The sequence below is a fragment of the Carassius gibelio genome, chromosome B18, assembly GCF_023724105.1.
Source record: "Carassius gibelio isolate Cgi1373 ecotype wild population from Czech Republic chromosome B18, carGib1.2-hapl.c, whole genome shotgun sequence".
Lineage (NCBI taxonomy): Eukaryota > Metazoa > Chordata > Actinopteri > Cypriniformes > Cyprinidae > Carassius > Carassius gibelio.
The window spans coordinates 26204641-26224274 of record NC_068413.1 but is presented as its reverse complement, the minus strand read 5'-3'; the positions used below and the strand labels follow the sequence as shown (position 1 = coordinate 26224274).

The following is a 19634-nucleotide window of genomic DNA, read 5'->3' as shown; positions in this document are numbered from 1 at the left end:
CATTACGGCCAACTTTGACGGATCGTAGCTCCGAGAGAGAATTTCGCAGAAACATGTGAATCACCACATTTGGAGAGGCTATCAGGCTGTGCGCGATCATACCCCGCAATGGGGTATAAGTTGTACCCCTGGGGCGCAAGAGCCCCCCAAAGTTGCCCCATACTAAGCCAATGGGGAGGGATCGCCAATGAAACAATGTGTTTTTCCTACTGTGGGAAATTACATAGGGATTTTGCATTGAACATAACTCTGCATCACAGTGTCATAGAGACAAGGGGGTGGGCTCATTTGAATCAGGCAACCAATCAGTCTCTCAGGATCACTGTGAATCTATCAAACCACGCCCTAGCAACCATAGAGAGCACCATAGCAACAAGCCCCATAGACTTCCATTGAAAAAGATCAAATGAATAACTTTGGATAGAAGTGTCATAGAAACATGAGGGAGGGCTCGTTTGACTCGGGCAGCAAACGGCCAATCATGTATCTCCTTCAAGACAACCTAGCCACGCCCTAGCAACCATTAAGAGCTACCTAGCAACCCAAAGTATAGAGAGATATCTTAACATCTGAAAGACATAGAAGCATGGGGGTTGGTTTATATTAGCAAGCAACCATTGGAGTATCATCGTTGGCAGCTGCCAGGCCACTCCCTAGCAACCAAACACAGTACCCTAGCAACCGTTTTGCAAGATCTATATCTCTGCATCAGAACATCGTAGAGGCATGGGGGTTGGTTTATATTGGCGAGCAGCCTCGGAGTATCACCATTGGCAGCTGCCAAGCCACTCCATAGCAACCAAATGGAGTACCCTAGCAACCGTTTTGCAGGACCTATATCTCTGCATCAGAACATCGTACAGACATGGCGGTTGGATTTTTTGACTCATGCTAGCACACTGGACTTCCAACATGCTAGTCATGCTAGCAGTGATTAGCTACATGCTAATAGTGATTAGCTAAGTGCTCAAATGGGCTAAGAACTCCATAATAACTACATAGTGACCATCTGTGACAACTACCAACCACCAAGTAACATCATAACAACCACCCTGGTTACCATAGCAACTGCCTAGCAACCACCCCGGGTACCCTAGCAACCACATAGCAACACCCTAGCAACCGCCCCAATTACCCTAGCAACCACCCTGGGTACCTTAGCAACGGCCCTAGCAACCATCATGGGGACCTTAGCAACCGCCCTAGCAACCACCCCGGGTACCCTAGCAACCACATAGCAACACCCTAGCAACCACCCCGATTACCCTAGCAACCACCCTGGGTACCCTAGCAACAGCCCTAGCAACCATCATGGGGACCCTAGCAACCGCCCTAGCAACTACCCCGGGTACCCTAGCAACCACATAGCAACACCCTAGCAACCATCCCGATTACCCTAGCAACCACCCTGGGTACCTTAGCAACGGCCCTAGCAACCATCATGGGGACCCTAGCAACCGCCCTAGCAACCACCCCGGGTACCCTAGCAACCACATAGCAACACCCTAGCAACCATCCCGATTACCCTAGCAACCACCCTGGGTACCTTAGCAACGGCCCTAGCAACCATCATGGGGACCCTAGCAACCGCCCTAGCAACCATCCCATGTACCATAGCAACCAACCCGGGTACCCTAGCAACCACCCTAGCAACCTCATTACAACACCCTATAGCAACAGAGGGTGAGTTTTGCCACTGCAAGCACCACTCACATTTTCTTCAGGAAATGTACCTTCTAGTTAGTGGTGCTTGCCGGAGGCAAGGCATCACTATTACTATCTCACATACTTATTAGTGGTGCTTGCCGGAGGCAAAGCACTACTACTATTATCTCACATACTTATTATTCTTATTCTTATTCTTCTTCCGCCAAAATTTCGGCGCGTAACTTGTCCCGCAGTTTTAGACACAGACCAACGAAACAGGCGTCAAATCGTACGGCCTAATCGGGAATGGTGTGCTATGACTTTTATAAGCGATCGGGCGTACGATGTTCGTACACCGGGCGAAATAACGGCCGAAAAATCGCATAGACAATGCATTACGGCCAACTTTGACGGATCGTAGCTCCGAGAGAGAATTTCGCAGAAACATGTGAATCACCACATTTGGAGAGTCTATCAGGCTGTGCGCGATCATACCCCGCAATGGGGTATAAGTTGTACCCCTGGGGCGCAAGAGCCCCCCAAAGTTGCCCCATACTAAGCCAATGGGGAGGGATCGCCCATGAAACAATGTGTTTTTCCTACTGTGGGAAATTACATAGGGATTTTGCATTGAACATAACTATGGATCACATAGTCATAGAGACAAGGGGGTGGGCTCATTTGAATCAGGCAACCAATCAGACTCTCATGATCATTATGAAGCTATCAAGCCACGCCCTAGCAACCATATAGAGCACCATAGCAACAAGCCCCATAGACTTCCATTGAAAAAGATCAAATGAATAACTTTGGATAGAAGTGTCATAGAAACATGAGGGTGGGCTCGTTTGACTCGGACAGCAAACGGCCAATCACGAATCACCTTCAAGACAACCTAGCCACGCCCTAGCAACCATTAAGAGCTACCTAGCAACCTAAATCCAAAGATAGATATCTTAACATCTGAAAGACATAGAATCATGGGGGTTGGTTTATATTGTCAAGCACACTTTGAAGTATCATCATTGGCAGCTGCAAGGCCACTCCCTAGCAACCAAACGCAGTACCCTAGCAACCGTTTTGCAAGATCTATATCTCTGCATCAGAACATCGTAGAGGCATGGGGGTTGGTTTATATTGACGAGCAGCCTTTGGAGTATCACCATTGGCAGCTGCCAAGCCACTCCATAGCAACCAAATGGAGTACCCTAGCAACCGTTTTGCACGACCTATATCTCTGCATCAGAACATCGTACAGACATGGCGGTTGGATTTTTTGACTCATGCTAGCACACTGGACTTCCAACATGCTAGTCATGCTAGCAGTGATCAGCTACATGCTAATAGTGATTAGCTAAGTGCTCAAATGGGCTAAGAACTCTATAATAACTACATAGTGACCATCTGTGACAACTACCAACCACCTAGTAACATCATAGCAACCACCCAGGAGACCATAGCAACTGCCTAGCAACCAGCCAAAACACCCTAGCAACTGCCTAGCAACCAGCCAAAACACCCTAGCAACACCCTAGCAACCGCCCCAATTACCCTAGCAACCACCCTGGGTACCTTAGCAACGGCCCTAGCAACCATCATGGGGACCCTAGCAACAGCCCTAGCAACCACCCCGGGTACCCTAGCAACCACATAGCAACACCCTAGCAACCATCCCGATTACCCTAGCAACCACCCTGGGTAACCTAGCAACGGCCCTAGCAACCATCATGGGGACCCTAGCAACCGCCCTAGCAACCACCCCGGGTACCCTAGCAACCCCATAGCAACACCCTAGCAACCGCCCCGATTACCCTAGCAACCACCCTGGGTACCCTAGCAACGGCCCTAGCAACCATCATGGGAACCCTAGCAACCACCCCGGGTACCCTAGCAACCACATAGCAACACCCTAGCAACCATCCCGATTACCCTAGCAACCACCCTGGGTACCCTAGCAACCGCCCTAGCAACCACCCCAGGTACCCTAGCAACCACATAGCAACACCCTAGCAACCACCCTGATTACCCTAGCAACCATCCCGGGTACCCTAGCAACGGCCCTAGCAACCATCATGGGGGCCCTAGCAACCATCATAGCAACCAAGTGTACCTTAGCAATGGTCCTACCAACCACACCTTAGCAACAGAGGGGCGAGTTTTGCCACTGCAAGCACCACTCACATTTTCTTCAGGAAATGTACCTTCTAGTGTTACTATTACTATTCGCTTTGACAAAACTTTGACGCGCTACTCCTCCCCCATTTTTTGTCACAGACCCGTGAATGAGATGTCAAAACGTGCAGCTTATTGAGGAGAGGTGTGCTGTGACTTTTCTTAGCAATCGGATTTACGATATTCGTACAGCGGGCGAAAAAGTTGCGTGAAAATGTCCCATAGACTTAACATTGGAAAAATGATCTGACATCATATCTTAGGATCAGGAAGACATAGAAGCTTGTGAGTGGCCTCTTTTGACTCGGCCTATCAAACAGTCCATATGTCGCGACATAACTACTTCATAGCCATGCCATAGCAACCAATTTTAGCACCCTAGCAACTGTTTAACTACATTTAAAAGCTCTATCTCAGCCAAATAACTATATAGAAACACTGGCTTGGGCTTTTTGGATTCAGTCTGGTAAATAATCTTTAAATATCACCCCATAAACTATATAGCCACACCATAGCAACCATATAGATCACCCTAGCAACCATATAGCAATATAAAGAACTTATATCATGGCTACACAACATCACACAGGCATCATGGGTGGCTACAGGGCGCCGAGTTTTGCCACTGCAAGCACCACTCACATTTTCTTCAGGAAATGTACCTTCTAGTTATTATTATTATTATTATACTAGATCCGTACAAATTTCGGCGCGTAACTAGTCCCGCAGTTTTTGTCACAGACCAACGAAACAGGCGTCAAATCGTGCGGCCTAATCGGGAATGGTGTGCTATGACTTTTATAAGCGATCGGGCGTACGATGTTCGTACACCGGGCGAAAAAACGGGCGAAAAATCGCATAGACAATGCATTGCGGCCAACTTTGACGGATCGTAGCTCCGAGAGAGAATTTCGCAGAAACACGTGAATCTCCACATTTGGAGAGGCTATCAGGCTGTGCGAGAACATACCCCGCAGTAGGGTATAAGTTGTACCCCTGGGGCGCGAGAGCCCCCCAAAAATGGCCCTAATACAAAGTATAGGGAGGACTTTTCCTGCTATGGGACATTACATAGGGATTTTGTATTGAACATAACTCTGGATCACAGTGTCATAGAGACAAGGGGGTGGGCTCATTTGAATCAGGCAACCAATCAGTCTCTCAGGATCACTGTGAATCTATCAAGCCACGCCCTAGCAACCATATAGAGCGCCATAGCAACAAGCCCCATAGACTTCCATTGAAAAAGATCAAATGAATAACTTTGGATAGAAGTGTCATAGAAACATGAGGGTGGGCTCGTTTGACTCGGGCAGCAAACGGCCAATCATGTATCTCCTTCATGACAACCTAGCCACGCCCTAGCAACCATTAAGAGCTACCTAGCAACCCAAAGTATAGAGAAATATCTTAACATCTGAAAGACATAGAAGCATGGGGGTTGTTTTATATTAGCAAGCGACCATTGGAGTATCATCATTGACAGCTGCCAGGCCACTCCCTAGCAACCAAACACAGTACCCTAGCAACCGTTTTGCAAGATCTATATCTCTGCATCAGAACATCCTAGAGGCATGGGGGTTGGTTTATATTGGCGGGCAGCCTTTGGAGTATCATCATTGGCAGCTGTCAAGCCACTCCATAGCAACCAAACGGAGTACCCTAGCAACCGTTTTGCACGACCTATATCTCTGCATCAGAACATCGTACAGACATGGCGGTTGGATTTTTTGACTCATGCTAGCACACTGGACTTCCAACATGCTAGTCATGCTAGCAGTGATTAGCTACATGCTAATAGTGATTAGCTAAGTGCTCAAATGGGCTAAGAACTCTATAATAACTACATAGTGACCATCTGTGACAACTACCAACCACCTAGTAACATCATAGCAACCACCCAGGAGACCATAGCAACTGCCTAGCAACCAGCCAAAACACCCTAGCAACCGCCTAGCAACACCTTAGCAACCACCCCAAGTACCATAGCAACTGCCTAGCAACCACCCAGGTTACCATAGCAACCGCCCTAGCAACCACCCCGGGTACCCTAGCAACCACATAGCAGCACCCTAGCAACCACCCCGATTACCCTAGCAACCACCCTGGGTACCTTAGCAACGGCCCTAGCAACCGTCATGGGGACCCTAGCAACCGCCCTAGCAACCACCCCGGGTACCCTAGCAACCACATAGCAACACCCTAGCAACCACCCCGATTACCCAAGCAACCACCCTGGGTACCTTAGCAAAGGCCCTAGCAACCATCATGGGGACCCTAGCAACCGCCCTAGCAACCACCCCGGGTACCCTAGCAACCGCATAGCAACACCCTAGCAACCACCCTGAGTACCTTAGCAACGGCCCTAGCAACCATCATGGGGACCCTAGCAACCACCCCGGGTACCCTAGCAACCACATAGCAACACCCTAGCAACCACCCCGATTACCCTAGCAACCACCCTGGGTACCCTAGCAACGGCCCTAGCAACCATCATAGGGACCCTAGCAACCACCCCGGGTACCTTAGCAACCACACCTTAGCAACAGAGGGGCGAGTTTTGCCACTGCAAGCACCACTCACATTTTCTTCAGGAAATGTACCTTCTAGTTAGTGGTGCTTGCCGGAGGCAAGGCATCACTATTATTATCTCACATACTTATTATTCTTATTCTTCTTCTTATAGATTCCGTACGAATTTCGGCGCGTAACTAGTCCCGCAGTCTTCGTCACAGACCAACGAAACAGGCGTCAAATCGTGCGGCCTATACGGGAATGGTGTGCTATGACTTTTATAAGCGATCGGGCGTACGATGTTCGTACACCGGGCGAAAAATCGGGCGAAAAATCCCATAGACAATGCATTGCGGCCAACTTTGACGGATCATAGCTCCGAGAGAGAATTTCGCAGAAACATGTGAATCACTACATTTGGAGAGGCTATCAGGCTGTGTGAGAACATACCCCGCAATGGGGTATAAGTTGTACCCCTGGGGCGCAAGAGCCCCCCAAAGTTGCCCCATTCTATACCAATGGTGAGGGATCGCCCATGAAACATTGTGTTTCACCTACTGTGGGAAATTACATAGGGATTTTGCATTGAACATAACTACCTATCACAATGTCATAGAGACAAGGGGGTGGGCTCATTTGAATCAGGCAACCAATCAGTCTCTCAGGGTCGTTATGAGGCTATCAAGCCACGCCCTAGCAACCATTAACAAGCCCCTTAGTAACAAGCTCCATAGACTTCCATTGAAAAATATAAAATGAATAACTTTGGATAGAAGTGTCATAGAAACATGAGGGTTGGCTCGTTTGACTCGGGGCAGCAAATGGCCAATCACGAATCACCTTCAACACTTCATAGCCACGCCCTAGCAACCATTTGGACCTCCCTAGCGACCAAAAGCATAGAGTGATATCTTCAAATCTGAATATCATAAACGCATGGGGGTTGGTTTATATCATTCAGACTAGCAAGCAGACTTCGGAGTATCATCATTGGCAGTTGCCAGGCCACTCCCTAGCAACCAAACGGAGTACCCTAGCAACCGTTTTGCAAGATCTATATCTCTGCATCAGATCATCGTAGAGACATGGGGGTTGGTTTATATTGGCGAGCAGCCTTTGGAGTATCACCATTGGCAGCTGCCAAGCCACTCCTTAGCAACTAAACACAGTACCCTAGCAACCGTTTTGCACGACCTATATCTCTGCATCAGAACATCGTACAGACATGGCGGTTGGATTTTTTGACTCATGCTAGCACACTGGACTTCCAACATGCTAGTCATGCTAGCAGTGATTAGCTACATGCTAATAGTGATTAGCTAAGTGCTCAAATGGGCTAAGAACTCTATAATAACTACATAGTGACCATCTGTGACAACTACCGACCACCTAGTAACATCATAGCAACCACACAGGAGACCATAGCAACTGCCTAGCAACCAGCCAAAACACCCTAGCAACCGCCTAGCAACACCTTAGCAACCACCCCAAGTACCGTAGCAACTGCCTAGCAACCACCCAGGTTACCATAGCAACCGCCCTAGCAACCACCCCGGGTACCCTAGCAACCACATAGCAACACCCTAGCAACCGCCCCGATTACCCTAGCAACCACCCTGGGTACCTTAGCAACGGCCCTAGCAATCATCATGGGGACCCTAGCAACCGCCCTAGCAACCACCCCGGGTACCCTAGCAACCACATAGCAACACCCTAGCAACCATCCCGATTACCCTAGCAACCACCCTGAGTACCCTAGCAACGGCCCTAGCAACCATCATGGGGACCCTAGCAACCGCCCTAGCAACCACCCCGGGTACCCTAGCAACCACATAGCAACACCCTAGCAACCACCCCGATTACCCTAGCAACCACCCTGGGTACCCTAGCAACGGCCCTAGCAACCATCATAGGGACCCTAGCAACCACCCTAGCAACCACCCCGGGTACCATAGCAACCACACCTTAGCAACAGAGGGGCGAGTTTTGCCACTGCAAGCACCACTCACATTTTCTTCAGGAAATGTACCTTCTAGTGTTACTATTACTATTCGCCTTGACAAAACTTTGGCACGCTACTCCTCCCGCATTTTTTGTCACAGACCCATGAATGAGGTGTCAAATCGTGCGGGATATTGAGGAGAGGTGTGCTATGACTTTTCTAAGCAATCGGACTTACGATAATCGTACAGCGGGCGAAGAAAATGTGTGAAAATATCCCATTGACTTAACATAGGAAAAACTATCTGACATCATATCTTTGGATCAGAAAGTCATAGAGGCTTGGGAGAGGACTCTTTTGACTCGGCCTATCAAGCAGTCCATAAGTAGTGACATAACAACTTCATATCCATGCCCTAGCAACCAATTTTAGCCCCCTAGCAACTGTTTAACCACATTTAAAAGCTGTATCTCAGCAAAAATAACTATATAGAAACACTGGCTTGGGCTTTTTGCATTCAGGCTGGTAAATAATCTTTAAATATCACCCCATAAACTATATAGTCACACCATAGCAACCATATAGAGCACCCTAGCAACCATGTAGCAATATAAATCCTTCTATCTCTGCTTCAAAACATCACACAGGCATCATGGGTGGCTACAGGGCGCAGAGTTTTGCCACTGCAAGCACCACTCACATTTTCTTCAGGAAATGTACCTTCTAGTGTTACTATTACTATTCGCCTTGACAAAACTTTGGCACGCTACTCCTCCCGCATTTTTTGTCACAGACCCATGAATGAGGTGTCAAATCGTGCGGGATATTGAGGAGAGGTGTGCTATGACTTTTCTAAGCAATCGGACTTACGATAATCGTACAGCGGGCGAAGAAAATGTGCGAAAATATCCCATTGACTTAACATTGGAAAAACTATCTGACATCATATCTTTGGATCAGAAAGTCATAGAGGCTTGGGAGAGGGCTCTTTTGACTCGGCCTATCAAGCAGTCCATAAGTAGTGACATAACAACTTCATATCCATGCCCTAGCAACCAATTTTAGCCCCCTAGCAACTGTTTAACTACATTTAAAAGCTGTATCTCAGCAAAAATAACTATATAGAAACACTGGCTTGGGCTTTTTGCATTCAGGCTGGTAAATAATCTTTAAATATCACCCCATAAACTATATAGTCACACCATAGCGACCATATAGAGCACCCTAGCAACCATGTAGCAATATAAATCCTTCTATCTCTGCTTCAAAACATCACACAGGCATCATGGGTGGCTACAGGGCGCAGAGTTTTGCCACTGCAAGCACCACTCACATTTTCTTCAGGAAATGTACCTTCTAGTTATTCTTATTCTTCTTCCGCCAAAATTTCGGCGCGTAACTTGTCCCGCAGTTTTTGACACAGACCAACGAAACAGGCGTCAAATCGTGCGGCCTAATCGGGAATGGTGTGCTATGACTTTTATAAGCGATCGGGCGTACGATGTTCGTACACCGGGCGAAAAAACGGCCGAAAAATCGCATAGACAATGCATTACGGCCAACTTTGACGGATCGTAGCTCCGAGAGAGAATTTCGCAGAAACATGTGAATCGACACATTTGGAGAGGCTATCAGGCTGTGCGCGATCATACCCCGCAATGGGGTATAAGTTGGACCCCTGGGGCGCAAGAGCCCCCCAAAGTTGCCCCATACTAAGTCAATGGGGAGGGATCGCCCATGAAACAATGTGTTTTTCCTACTGTGGGAAATTACATAGGGATTTTGCATTGAACATAACTATGGATCACATAGTCATAGAGACAAGGGGGCGGGCTCATTTGAATCAGGCAACCAATCAGTCTCTCAGGATCACTGTGAATCTATCAAGCCACGCCCTAGCAACCATATAGAGCACCATAGCAACAAGCCCCATAGACTTCCATTGAAAAAGTTCAAATGAATAACTTTGGATAGAAGTGTCATAGGAACATGAGGGTGGGCTCGTTTGACTCGGGCAGCAAACGGCCAATCATGTATCTCCTTCAAGACAACCTAGCCACGCCCTAGCAACCATTAAGAGCTACCTAGCAACCAAAATCCAAAGATAGATATCTTAACATCTGAAAGACATAGAAGCATGGGGGTTGGTTTATATTGTCAAGCAGACTTTGAAGTATCATCATTGGCAGCTGCAAGGCCACTCCCTAGCAACCAAACACAGTACCCTAGCAACCGTTTTGCAAGATCTATATCTCTGCATCAGAACATCGTAGAGGCATGGGGGTTGGTTTATATTGACGAGCAGCCTTTGGAGTATCACCATTGGCAGCTGCAAAGCCACTCCATAGCAACCAAATGGAGTACCCTAGCAACCGTTTTGCACGACCTATATCTATGCATCAGAACATCGTACAGACATGGCGGTTGGATTTTTTGACTCATGCTAGCACACTGGACTTCCAACATGCTAGTCATGCTAGCAGTGATTAGCTACATGCTAATAGTGATTAGCTAAGTGCTCAAATGGGCTAAGAACTCTATAATAACTACATAGTGACCATCTGTGACAACTACCAACCACCTAGTAACATCATAGCAACCACCCAGGAGACCATAGCAACTGCCTAGCAACCACCCCGGGTACCCTAGCAACCACATAGCAACACCCTAGCAACCGCCCCAATTACCCTAGCAACCACCCTGGGTACCTTAGCAACGGCCCTAGCAACCATCATGGGGACCCTAGCAACCGCCCTAGCAACCACCCCGGGTACCCTAGCAACCACATAGCAACACCCTAGCAACTGCCCCGATTACCCTAGCAACCACCCTGGGTACCCTAGCAACGGCCCTAGCAACCATCATGGGGGCCCTAGCAACCGCCCTAGCAACCACCCCGGGTACCCTAGCAACCACATAGCAACACCCTAGCAACTGCCCCGATTACCCTAGCAACCACCCTGGGTACCCTAGCAACGGCCCTAGCAACCATCATGGGGGCCCTAGCAACCGCCCTAGCAACCACCCCGGGTACCCTAGCAACCACATAGCAACACCCTAGCAACCATCCCGATTACCCTAGCAACCACCCTGGGTACCTTAGCAACGGCCCTAGCAACCATCATGGGGACCCTAGCAACCGCCCTAGCAACCACCCTGGGTACCTTAGCAACCGCCCCGATTACCCTAGCAACCACCCTGGGTACCTTAGCAACGGCCCTAGCAACCATCAAGGGGACCCTAGCAACCGCCCTAGCAACCATCCCATGTACCGTAGCAACCAACCCGGGTACCCTAGCAACCTCATTACAACACCCTATAGCAACAGAGGGTGAGTTTTGCCATTGCAAGCACCACTCACATTTTCTTCAGGAAATGTACCTTCTAGTGTTACTATTACTATCCGCCTTGACAAAACTTCGGCACGCTACTCCTCCCGCATTTTTTGTCGCAGACCCATGAATGAGATGTCAAAACGTGCGGCTTATTGAGGAGAGGTGTGCTATGACTTTTCTAAGCAATCGGACTTACGATAATCGTACAGTGGGCGAAGAAAATGTGTGAAAATATCCCATAGACTTAACATTGGAAAAACTATCTGACATCATATCTTTGGATCAGAAAGTCATAGAGGCTTGGGAGAGGGCTCTTTTGAATCGGCCTATCAAGCAGTCCATAAGTAGTGACATAACAACTTCATAGCCACGCCATAGCAACCAATTTTAGCACCTTAGCAACTGTTTAAAAACATTTAAAAGCTATATATCATCAAAATAACCATATAGATACACTGTCTTGAGCTTTTTGGAATCAGGCTGGTAAATCATCTTTAAATATCACTATATGAACTATATAGGCACACCATAGCAACCATATAGAGCGCCCTAGCAACCATATAGCAATATAAAGAACTTAAATCACGGCTCCACAATATCAAACAGGCATCATGGGTGGCTACAGGGCGCAGAGATTTGCCACTGCAAGCACCACTCACATTTTCTTCAGGAAATGTACCTTCTAGTTAGTGGTGCTTGCCGGAGGCAAGGCATCACTATTATTATCTCACATACTTATTATTCTTATTCTTCTTCTTATAGATTCCGTACGAATTTCGGCGCGTAACTAGTCCCGCAGTCTTCGTCACAGACCAACGAAACAGGCGTCAAATCGTGCGGCCTATACGGGAATGGTGTGCTATGACTTTTATAAGCGATCGGGCGTACGATGTTCGTACACCGGGCGAAAAATCGGGCGAAAAATCCCATAGACAATGCATTGCGGCCAACTTTGACGGATCATAGCTCCGAGAGAGAATTTCGCAGAAACATGTGAATCACTACATTTGGAGAGGCTATCAGGCTGTGTGAGAACATACCCCGCAATGGGGTATAAGTTGTACCCCTGGGGCGCAAGAGCCCCCCAAAGTTGCCCCATTCTATACCAATGGTGAGGGATCGCCCATGAAACATTGTGTTTCACCTACTGTGGGAAATTACATAGGGATTTTGCATTGAACATAACTACCTATCACAATGTCATAGAGACAAGGGGGTGGGCTCATTTGAATCAGGCAACCAATCAGTCTCTCAGGGTCGTTATGAGGCTATCAAGCCACGCCCTAGCAACCATTAACAAGCCCCTTAGTAACAAGCTCCATAGACTTCCATTGAAAAATATAAAATGAATAACTTTGGATAGAAGTGTCATAGAAACATGAGGGTTGGCTCGTTTGACTCGGGGCAGCAAATGGCCAATCACGAATCACCTTCAACACTTCATAGCCACGCCCTAGCAACCATTTGGACCTCCCTAGCGACCAAAAGCATAGAGTGATATCTTCAAATCTGAATATCATAAACGCATGGGGGTTGGTTTATATCATTCAGACTAGCAAGCAGACTTCGGAGTATCATCATTGGCAGTTGCCAGGCCACTCCCTAGCAACCAAACGGAGTACCCTAGCAACCGTTTTGCAAGATCTATATCTCTGCATCAGATCATCGTAGAGACATGGGGGTTGGTTTATATTGGCGAGCAGCCTTTGGAGTATCACCATTGGCAGCTGCCAAGCCACTCCTTAGCAACTAAACACAGTACCCTAGCAACCGTTTTGCACGACCTATATCTCTGCATCAGAACATCGTACAGACATGGCGGTTGGATTTTTTGACTCATGCTAGCACACTGGACTTCCAACATGCTAGTCATGCTAGCAGTGATTAGCTACATGCTAATAGTGATTAGCTAAGTGCTCAAATGGGCTAAGAACTCTATAATAACTACATAGTGACCATCTGTGACAACTACCGACCACCTAGTAACATCATAGCAACCACACAGGAGACCATAGCAACTGCCTAGCAACCAGCCAAAACACCCTAGCAACCGCCTAGCAACACCTTAGCAACCACCCCAAGTACCGTAGCAACTGCCTAGCAACCACCCAGGTTACCATAGCAACCGCCCTAGCAACCACCCCGGGTACCCTAGCAACCACATAGCAACACCCTAGCAACCGCCCCGATTACCCTAGCAACCACCCTGGGTACCTTAGCAACGGCCCTAGCAATCATCATGGGGACCCTAGCAACCGCCCTAGCAACCACCCCGGGTACCCTAGCAACCACATAGCAACACCCTAGCAACCATCCCGATTACCCTAGCAACCACCCTGAGTACCCTAGCAACGGCCCTAGCAACCATCATGGGGACCCTAGCAACCGCCCTAGCAACCACCCCGGGTACCCTAGCAACCACATAGCAACACCCTAGCAACCACCCCGATTACCCTAGCAACCACCCTGGGTACCCTAGCAACGGCCCTAGCAACCATCATAGGGACCCTAGCAACCACCCTAGCAACCACCCCGGGTACCATAGCAACCACACCTTAGCAACAGAGGGGCGAGTTTTGCCACTGCAAGCACCACTCACATTTTCTTCAGGAAATGTACCTTCTAGTTAGTGGTGCTTGCCGGAGGCAAGGCATCACTATTATTATCTCACATACTTATTATTCTTATTCTTCTTCTTATAGATTCCGTACGAATTTCGGCGCGTAACTAGTCCCGCAGTCTTCGTCACAGACCAACGAAACAGGCGTCAAATCGTGCGGCCTATACGGGAATGGTGTGCTATGACTTTTATAAGCGATCGGGCGTACGATGTTCGTACACCGGGCGAAAAATCGGGCGAAAAATCCCATAGACAATGCATTGCGGCCAACTTTGACGGATCATAGCTCCGAGAGAGAATTTCGCAGAAACATGTGAATCACTACATTTGGAGAGGCTATCAGGCTGTGTGAGAACATACCCCGCAATGGGGTATAAGTTGTACCCCTGGGGCGCAAGAGCCCCCCAAAGTTGCCCCATTCTATACCAATGGTGAGGGATCGCCCATGAAACATTGTGTTTCACCTACTGTGGGAAATTACATAGGGATTTTGCATTGAACATAACTACCTATCACAATGTCATAGAGACAAGGGGGTGGGCTCATTTGAATCAGGCAACCAATCAGTCTCTCAGGGTCGTTATGAGGCTATCAAGCCACGCCCTAGCAACCATTAACAAGCCCCTTAGTAACAAGCTCCATAGACTTCCATTGAAAAATATAAAATGAATAACTTTGGATAGAAGTGTCATAGAAACATGAGGGTTGGCTCGTTTGACTCGGGGCAGCAAATGGCCAATCACGAATCACCTTCAACACTTCATAGCCACGCCCTAGCAACCATTTGGACCTCCCTAGCGACCAAAAGCATAGAGTGATATCTTCAAATCTGAATATCATAAACGCATGGGGGTTGGTTTATATCATTCAGACTAGCAAGCAGACTTCGGAGTATCATCATTGGCAGTTGCCAGGCCACTCCCTAGCAACCAAACGGAGTACCCTAGCAACCGTTTTGCAAGATCTATATCTCTGCATCAGATCATCGTAGAGACATGGGGGTTGGTTTATATTGGCGAGCAGCCTTTGGAGTATCACCATTGGCAGCTGCCAAGCCACTCCTTAGCAACTAAACACAGTACCCTAGCAACCGTTTTGCACGACCTATATCTCTGCATCAGAACATCGTACAGACATGGCGGTTGGATTTTTTGACTCATGCTAGCACACTGGACTTCCAACATGCTAGTCATGCTAGCAGTGATTAGCTACATGCTAATAGTGATTAGCTAAGTGCTCAAATGGGCTAAGAACTCTATAATAACTACATAGTGACCATCTGTGACAACTACCGACCACCTAGTAACATCATAGCAACCACACAGGAGACCATAGCAACTGCCTAGCAACCAGCCAAAACACCCTAGCAACCGCCTAGCAACACCTTAGCAACCACCCCAAGTACCGTAGCAACTGCCTAGCAACCACCCAGGTTACCATAGCAACCGCCCTAGCAACCACCCCGGGTACCCTAGCAACCACATAGCAACACCCTAGCAACCGCCCCGATTACCCTAGCAACCACCCTGGGTACCTTAGCAACGGCCCTAGCAATCATCATGGGGACCCTAGCAACCGCCCTAGCAACCACCCCGGGTACCCTAGCAACCACATAGCAACACCCTAGCAACCATCCCGATTACCCTAGCAACCACCCTGAGTACCCTAGCAACGGCCCTAGCAACCATCATGGGGACCCTAGCAACCGCCCTAGCAACCACCCCGGGTACCCTAGCAACCACATAGCAACACCCTAGCAACCACCCCGATTACCCTAGCAACCACCCTGGGTACCCTAGCAACGGCCCTAGCAACCATCATAGGGACCCTAGCAACCACCCTAGCAACCACCCCGGGTACCATAGCAACCACACCTTAGCAACAGAGGGGCGAGTTTTGCCACTGCAAGCACCACTCACATTTTCTTCAGGAAATGTACCTTCTAGTGTTACTATTACTATTCGCCTTGACAAAACTTTGGCACGCTACTCCTCCCGCATTTTTTGTCACAGACCCATGAATGAGGTGTCAAATCGTGCGGGATATTGAGGAGAGGTGTGCTATGACTTTTCTAAGCAATCGGACTTACGATAATCGTACAGCGGGCGAAGAAAATGTGTGAAAATATCCCATTGACTTAACATAGGAAAAACTATCTGACATCATATCTTTGGATCAGAAAGTCATAGAGGCTTGGGAGAGGACTCTTTTGACTCGGCCTATCAAGCAGTCCATAAGTAGTGACATAACAACTTCATATCCATGCCCTAGCAACCAATTTTAGCCCCCTAGCAACTGTTTAACCACATTTAAAAGCTGTATCTCAGCAAAAATAACTATATAGAAACACTGGCTTGGGCTTTTTGCATTCAGGCTGGTAAATAATCTTTAAATATCACCCCATAAACTATATAGTCACACCATAGCAACCATATAGAGCACCCTAGCAACCATGTAGCAATATAAATCCTTCTATCTCTGCTTCAAAACATCACACAGGCATCATGGGTGGCTACAGGGCGCAGAGTTTTGCCACTGCAAGCACCACTCACATTTTCTTCAGGAAATGTACCTTCTAGTGTTACTATTACTATTCGCCTTGACAAAACTTTGGCACGCTACTCCTCCCGCATTTTTTGTCACAGACCCATGAATGAGGTGTCAAATCGTGCGGGATATTGAGGAGAGGTGTGCTATGACTTTTCTAAGCAATCGGACTTACGATAATCGTACAGCGGGCGAAGAAAATGTGCGAAAATATCCCATTGACTTAACATTGGAAAAACTATCTGACATCATATCTTTGGATCAGAAAGTCATAGAGGCTTGGGAGAGGGCTCTTTTGACTCGGCCTATCAAGCAGTCCATAAGTAGTGACATAACAACTTCATATCCATGCCCTAGCAACCAATTTTAGCCCCCTAGCAACTGTTTAACTACATTTAAAAGCTGTATCTCAGCAAAAATAACTATATAGAAACACTGGCTTGGGCTTTTTGCATTCAGGCTGGTAAATAATCTTTAAATATCACCCCATAAACTATATAGTCACACCATAGCGACCATATAGAGCACCCTAGCAACCATGTAGCAATATAAATCCTTCTATCTCTGCTTCAAAACATCACACAGGCATCATGGGTGGCTACAGGGCGCAGAGTTTTGCCACTGCAAGCACCACTCACATTTTCTTCAGGAAATGTACCTTCTAGTTATTCTTATTCTTCTTCCGCCAAAATTTCGGCGCGTAACTTGTCCCGCAGTTTTTGACACAGACCAACGAAACAGGCGTCAAATCGTGCGGCCTAATCGGGAATGGTGTGCTATGACTTTTATAAGCGATCGGGCGTACGATGTTCGTACACCGGGCGAAAAAACGGCCGAAAAATCGCATAGACAATGCATTACGGCCAACTTTGACGGATCGTAGCTCCGAGAGAGAATTTCGCAGAAACATGTGAATCGACACATTTGGAGAGGCTATCAGGCTGTGCGCGATCATACCCCGCAATGGGGTATAAGTTGGACCCCTGGGGCGCAAGAGCCCCCCAAAGTTGCCCCATACTAAGTCAATGGGGAGGGATCGCCCATGAAACAATGTGTTTTTCCTACTGTGGGAAATTACATAGGGATTTTGCATTGAACATAACTATGGATCACATAGTCATAGAGACAAGGGGGCGGGCTCATTTGAATCAGGCAACCAATCAGTCTCTCAGGATCACTGTGAATCTATCAAGCCACGCCCTAGCAACCATATAGAGCACCATAGCAACAAGCCCCATAGACTTCCATTGAAAAAGTTCAAATGAATAACTTTGGATAGAAGTGTCATAGGAACATGAGGGTGGGCTCGTTTGACTCGGGCAGCAAACGGCCAATCATGTATCTCCTTCAAGACAACCTAGCCACGCCCTAGCAACCATTAAGAGCTACCTAGCAACCAAAATCCAAAGATAGATATCTTAACATCTGAAAGACATAGAAGCATGGGGGTTGGTTTATATTGTCAAGCAGACTTTGAAGTATCATCATTGGCAGCTGCAAGGCCACTCCCTAGCAACCAAACACAGTACCCTAGCAACCGTTTTGCAAGATCTATATCTCTGCATCAGAACATCGTAGAGGCATGGGGGTTGGTTTATATTGACGAGCAGCCTTTGGAGTATCACCATTGGCAGCTGCAAAGCCACTCCATAGCAACCAAATGGAGTACCCTAGCAACCGTTTTGCACGACCTATATCTATGCATCAGAACATCGTACAGACATGGCGGTTGGATTTTTTGACTCATGCTAGCACACTGGACTTCCAACATGCTAGTCATGCTAGCAGTGATTAGCTACATGCTAATAGTGATTAGCTAAGTGCTCAAATGGGCTAAGAACTCTATAATAACTACATAGTGACCATCTGTGACAACTACCAACCACCTAGTAACATCATAGCAACCACCCAGGAGACCATAGCAACTGCCTAGCAACCACCCCGGGTACCCTAGCAACCACATAGCAACACCCTAGCAACCGCCCCAATTACCCTAGCAACCACCCTGGGTACCTTAGCAACGGCCCTAGCAACCATCATGGGGACCCTAGCAACCGCCCTAGCAACCACCCCGGGTACCCTAGCAACCACATAGCAACACCCTAGCAACTGCCCCGATTACCCTAGCAACCACCCTGGGTACCCTAGCAACGGCCCTAGCAACCATCATGGGGGCCCTAGCAACCGCCCTAGCAACCACCCCGGGTACCCTAGCAACCACATAGCAACACCCTAGCAACTGCCCCGATTACCCTAGCAACCACCCTGGGTACCCTAGCAACGGCCCTAGCAACCATCATGGGGGCCCTAGCAACCGCCCTAGCAACCACCCCGGGTACCCTAGCAACCACATAGCAACACCCTAGCAACCATCCCGATTACCCTAGCAACCACCCTGGGTACCTTAGCAACGGCCCTAGCAACCATCATGGGGACCCTAGCAACCGCCCTAGCAACCACCCTGGGTACCTTAGCAACCGCCCCGATTACCCTAGCAACCACCCTGGGTACCTTAGCAACGGCCCTAGCAACCATCAAGGGGACCCTAGCAACCGCCCTAGCAACCATCCCATGTACCGTAGCAACCAACCCGGGTACCCTAGCAACCTCATTACAACACCCTATAGCAACAGAGGGTGAGTTTTGCCATTGCAAGCACCACTCACATTTTCTTCAGGAAATGTACCTTCTAGTTAGTGGTGCTTGCCGGAGGCAAGGCATCACTATTACTATCTCACATACTTATTAGTGGTGCTTGCCGGAGGCAAGGCACTACTATTATTATCTCACATACTTATTATTATTATTCTTCCGTACAAATTTCGGCGCGTAACTTGTCCCGCAGTTTTTGACACAG

The 19634-nt window shown here is 48.0% G+C and overlaps 1 protein-coding gene and 1 long non-coding RNA gene across 17 annotated transcripts in view; both read right to left on the bottom strand.

Annotated features, from left to right (window-relative positions):
• LOC127977424 (genetic suppressor element 1-like) overlaps positions 1-19634 on the bottom strand; it is an 870445-nt gene that overhangs the window by 226709 nt on the left and 624102 nt on the right. The window lies entirely within an intron of this gene.
• LOC127977429 (uncharacterized) overlaps positions 1-19634 on the bottom strand; it is a 56754-nt gene that overhangs the window by 19739 nt on the left and 17381 nt on the right. For 12 of the 16 annotated variants that reach the window (XR_008158192.1, XR_008158188.1, XR_008158196.1 and 9 more), the window contains 2 exons: positions 16170-18468; positions 8996-9628 (listed from right to left, as the gene is read on the bottom strand). This is a non-coding gene — a long non-coding RNA (uncharacterized LOC127977429). Of the gene's footprint in view, positions 1-8362; positions 9629-16169; positions 18791-19634 lie in introns of all 16 variants that reach the window. The other 4 variants (XR_008158185.1, XR_008158184.1, XR_008158187.1 and 1 more) reach the window with 3 other exon arrangements.